We start from the raw sequence: 5,900 nt of genomic DNA on the forward strand, positions 1-5,900 counted from the left end.
AATAATTCCCCTGTCTGGACAGTCTGTGGAAACTCTATCATCTATTGTTTACGTTGGTTCCTGTTCTTACTTTATCTCCTTCTGTGTCTAATTGTCTTTGTTTGTGTGCTGAAAATTGTAATTGAAAATTTTATTGGGGTAATTTTTTTAAGTCTTTAAAAAATTTTTTTTAAAATGTTTATTTCTTTTTTTTGAGAGAGAGACACCCACACAAGAGTGTGAGCAGGGGAGGAGCAGAGAGAGGAAGACACAGAATCCGAAGCAGGCTCCAGGCTCCGAGCTGTCAGCCCAGAGCCCGATGTGGGGCTCGAATTCACAGACCATGAGATCATGACCTGAGCCGAAGTTGGACGCTTAACTGACTGAGCCACCCAGGCACCCCTAGTCTTTTTTTTTTTTTAAGTATATTTATTTATTTTGAAAGAGAGAGAGTAGGGGAGGGGCAGAGAGAAAGAGTGAAAGAGAATCCCAATCAGGCTCTGTACTGTCAGGGCAGAGCACAACTTGAGGCTTGATCCCACAACCAACTATGAAATTATGACCCGAGTTGAAATCAAGAGTTGGATACTTAAGCGACTGAGTCACCCAGGAGCCCCTAGTGGGGTAATTTTCAGACTAGGATAGTATCATCTTCCTACGGAAAGGATTTTCATGGACTTTTGCAGATGTGTAGGGGCATTAGCAATCCAGAAGCACCTTAAGCATTTTTAGTGCCTGAGATTTTTCTGAATCACCCAGAGTACTTGAAACTGAGCTGAAATATGGGAGAAAGCTTACTCTTCCTTCCTTCCTTCAGTTTATTCTTCCTTCCAGGGTGCAGCCACTCAGGATTACTGTCCTAAGCATGGGGTAGTTTTCCAGAATTGCTCCTGCCTTGCAAAGCCCTAGATTCCAACTTACATGACCTTAGCTCCCTCAGCTTTTTAGCCACCTCTTCTCATTGCAAAAGTGGCCCAAATACTGAGCTCTCCTCTCTGGAGTTTCACCTTTTCTGAGCTATTGTCTCTTGACAATAATTGGCAAGGTGATTCCTTGCTACTTGTTAGCTTTTTTTTTTTTTTCTGTTACAGGAAAAAGCTTTTTATATTTCATATGAATTATTTTAGTTGTCTTCAGTAGGAGGGTAGTTCTGAATTATGTAGCTCACTATTTCTGAAAGTGAGGGTGCTTTACTTGGTTTAAAATTGTTTAATGGCTTGGTATCTCTCTAGAAGATTGTGGAATGCGAGAAGGCTGATAGCAGCGAGAAGGCTGATGATCTGAAATCATATATTAGATACCCAAATACAATGATTTTTAAAAATTTTATTTTAACTCCAGTGTAATTAACAGACAGTGTTATATTAGCTTCGGGTGTACAATATAGTGATTCAGCAATTCTGAACATTACTCAGTGCTTGTCACAATAAGTGTCCTCTTAATCTCCTTCACCTACTTCACCCATAGCCCCACCGACCTCCCCTCTGGTAGCCATCAGTTTCTTCTCTATAGTTAAGAGTCGGTTTTTTTAGTTTGTCTCCTTTTTCCTCTTTTCGTTTGTCAAAGTACAATGATTTTGAGTATTTTTCTTATAATTCAATACTGAGGCACTGAAAATTATATGTAACTATTTGCTCCAGGATTTCTGATCTTAGAAAGCTGGGTTTTGGAAATTTTTTTTAAAATGTTTTATTTATTTTTTTGAGAGAGACAGAGAGAGAGAGACAGAGAGCAAGCTAGGAAGGGACACAGACAGAGGGAGACACAGAATCCAAAGCAGGCTCCAGGCTCTGAGCTGTCAGCACAGAGCCTGACGCGGGACTCGAACTCACGAACCATGAGATCATGACCTGAGCCGAAGTCAGACGCTTAGCTGACTGAGCCACCCAGACACCCCTGGTCTTTGGAAATTTTAATTGTGAATGTTTGAATGTTTTTTAATTTTAATTGTGAAATTGTGAATGTTTAATTGTGAATGTGTTTAATTGTGAATGTTATAAGGAAATTTATAATAGAATTTTTTAAAGTTTATTTCTTTATGTTGAGAAAAAGTGAGAGAGAAAATGAGCAGAAGAGGGGTGGAGGGAGTGGGGGACAGAGGATCCCAAGCAGGCTCTGTGCTGACAGCAGAGAGCCTAATGTGGGGCTTGAACTCACAAACTGTGAGATCATGACTTGAGACAAAGGTGAGTCAATCAGTTGATTGAGCCAGCCAGGCTGTCTGTCCCTATAACAGAATTATTGATAATTAATAGAGAACTAGTTAAACTGCTTCCATAGGATGGGATATTGTGCAGCCATTAATAATGTAGGATGATATCTAATGCCTTAGACAACTAGGCACATCATATTGAGAAGTGAAACTAGTCAATCACAATATGATCCCTCTTTATATATTTACATATATTAGAAATATCACTGAAAATATATTCACTAAAATGCTATGTTATGGTTATATTGGTTATGTTGGCATGGTGAGATAGCTAGTGATTTTTACCCACTGGTTTTTGCATCTTTATATTTTTATAATTTCCTAAAATGAACATTTATTACTTTTGTAACAAAAGTTGACTTATGAAATAAAATTGGCTGCTCTTATTATGTTGCATTGAAATTTTTATCTACATAAATAATACACCATTCAGATTTAAGATGTTTTTATGAATATCTAGTATATGTCAGCTTCTTTCAGACATATATTTTCATTAATGCTTGTAAGTGTTTAAGGTTCAATCACAAATGCAGTGAAAGTAGGGACAAAGCAGTCTGAGCTCCTTTCAAAAAGAAATCAAGTGTGGGGTACCTGGGTGGCTCAGTCAGTTGAGTGTCTGACTTTGGTTCAGGTCATGATCTCAAGGTTTGTGAGTTCAAGCCCTGCATCGGGCTTTGTGCTAACAGCTTGGAGCCTGGAGCCTGCTTCGGATTCTGTGTATCTGCCTCTCTCTGCCCCTCCCCCGCTTGTGCTTGCTCTCTCTCTCTTTCTCTCTCTCTCTCTCTCTCTCTCTCAAAAACAAATAAACATGAAAAAAAAGAAAAAAAAAGAAATCAAGTGAAAAGATTGATTGATGCAAGATAAACGGTATGATTTTCATAGTCAGAAAATATCTCCAACATATTAAAGGCCAAGTGATGGATACTATAATTTACCCTAGTAAAACAGATGTTGAATTATAAAAATTATACAAATAGTGCAAAAATAGATGATATGAGAATGGGAAAATAACAGTAATATTCCTATACTCTGCTGCTGCAACAGTTAACATATTAAGATATGCAGGCAGTTGGATTATCAATTCCAACCACCTGCTCCCTTCCCTATAAGAGGATTATATGTGTAATCTGCAGTGCCTTCCCAAAGGTAGAGTGTACTTTCCTACTCCGTTGTCAATATGACTTGCTTTGAAATGTGAGCAGGAGTAATATATACCACAGTCAAGCAGAAACTTTAAGAACCATTAGATAGTTCAGTCTCGTCTCTTGCTTGTTTCCCTTGGCCATAAAAATGTCATTTCCTAAACAGGGACCGATCCTTCAGGTTGGTCTCAGAATGAGAAGAAACATGAAGCAGAGCCACCACCACTAATTCATAGATACCAACATGTATTGCGAACGAGAAATGTGTATTATTGTAAGTCAATGAGATTAGTGTGGGGGGATGTTTGTTACCACACCAAAGCTAACTAATGCATTATTTCCTCACAAATACAGTAGCAACTCTCTTACACTGAATTGTACTTTTAAAAAAAAGTATTTAAAAAAAATTTTTAACATGTATTTATTATTGAGAGAGTGAGCAGGGGAGGGGCAGAGAGAGAGGGAGACACAGAATCTGAAGCAGGTTCCAGGCTCTGAGCTGTCAGCACAGAGCCTGACGTGGGGCTTGAACTCACAAACTGCGAGATCGTGGCCTGAGCCGAAGTCAGAGGCTTAACTGACTGAGCCACCCAGGCGTCCCCCCAAAATTTGTTTTTAAGTAATCTCTACACCCACTGTGAGGCTCAAACTTAAAACCCTGAAATCAAGAGTTATATGCTCCACTGACTGAGCCAACCTTGTGCTCCTGTTTTTGTTTTGTTTTTTTTTTTTTTTAGGTAACCTCTATGCCCAATGTGGGGCTTGAACTATGATCCAGAGATCAAGAGTTGCATGCTCTGCTGACTGAACCAGCCAGATACACCTTAACTGAACTGTACTTAACTGACTTTCCAGATTGACAAGTGTTCTCTTTTCCTTCTTTAAAACATATTCACACACACACACACACACACACACACACACACACACACACACTAACAATGCCCATGGCATTGAATATCCAAGGCTGGTAGGCTACTTTCCATCATGAGTGTTCAAGTCTGCCTGATTAGCCAACAAAGTGACCCAAATCAAGATAGATGCGAGGGCTGTCATATAAACTAGTTTGAGGTTCTGAGGTGGTTGGCTGTGACTCAGTGTTAAGAGAGAGAGCTCTGGAGGGAAGCTGCCAAAAACCAAATTTCAACTTTACCATGTGGTAAATATGTGACCTTGGTCAAATTACTAACACAGACACCAATATTGAGAGCTACTCATTTTCAAGAACTCTTTCAGAGAACGGTAAATAATAATCTAGTCCTGAGCTGGCTCTCCAAGGGTCATTAGCATCAAGATCTCCCCACAATGACAATATCTTCCATTAGAACTGAGTGCATTTTGCTGGAGAATTGCAGGCGTGGTGAATCTCCAGTGTGGGAGGAGGTATCCAGCTTTCTGCTCTTCATACATATTCCTATAAAAAAGGCTTGTCAGTGGCATTCTCTCAGCAAGTGCAGCATGTGACCATGGATGCCTCCGTCAGCTCTGTGGCCCTTTGTCAATCAGGAGGCTATGTCACCACCATTGGAACAAAGTTCTGTGCTATGAACTGGAAAGATCAGTCAGCAGTTGTCCTGGCCACAGTAGATAAAGACAAGAAAACTGATCTGCTGAGAGATACTTTGCTGGCACCATGGCTGAGGAAATGGCCCCCACAGTTCTGGAGTCGCACCAGGGGTCCCTGTACTCCCTCTTTCCTGACCACTGCCTGGAAAAGTACTGTGACCAGTAGTTTGGATGGTCCCTGGGCCAAAAAATCTATTACATTGACAGCTTGTCCTACTCCGTGGAAGCCTTTGACTATGACCTGCAGATAGGAAAGATCTCCTACTGCAGATGTGTTCACAAGCTGGAAAAAGAACAATTCCCAGGTGGAATGTGTATTGATACTGAGAGGAAGCTCTGGGTGGCCTGTCACAATGGAGAAAGAGTGATGCACTTAGATCCTGAGACAGGAAAAAGACTCCAAACTGTGAAGGAACCTGTTGATGAAACAACTTCATGCTCCTTCTGAGGGCAGGACTTCTCTGAAATGTTTATGACCTGTGCCCAGGATGGAATGGACCCCATGCATGGGTCTTCTGCAGCAACCTGAAGCTGGCGGAATTTTCAAGATAACTGGCCCAGGAGTCAGAGGAATTCCTCTTTATCCCTGCGTCAGGTCTTCTTTCCTACTGGAAGAACTTTTGTTAAATAAAAAGTGATTTGAAGACTTTTGAAGCTCTAGAAAATTCTAGAGCTAAAATTTCAATCTAGTTACAAAAAAATGTATAAAGAAATTATATTATGAGTAGGGTTACATTTTTATTTACAATTTTTAAAGGTAGATCATTTTAGTAAGGTGTGACAGGTAGTTTTTTTATTTTATTTTTTTATTTTTTACAATTTACATGCAAATTAGTTAGCGTACAGGGAAACAATGATTTCAGGAGTAGATTCCTTAATGCCCCTTACCCATTTAGCCCATCCCCCCTCCCACAACCCCTCCAGCAAGCCTCAGTTTGTTCTCCATATTTATGAATCTCTTCTGTTTTGTCTCCCTCCCTGTTTTTATATTATTTTTGTTT

The 5,900-nt window shown here is 40.0% G+C and overlaps 1 pseudogene; it reads left to right on the top strand.

The window, feature by feature from the left end:
• Positions 1-4,784: 4,784 nt before the first annotated feature.
• LOC101088785 lies at positions 4,785-5,537 on the top strand (annotated as a pseudogene).
• The last annotated feature ends 363 nt before the right edge of the window (positions 5,538-5,900 follow it).

Source organism: Felis catus, chromosome D2, assembly GCF_018350175.1.
Source record: "Felis catus isolate Fca126 chromosome D2, F.catus_Fca126_mat1.0, whole genome shotgun sequence".
Taxonomy (NCBI): Eukaryota; Metazoa; Chordata; class Mammalia; order Carnivora; family Felidae; genus Felis; species Felis catus.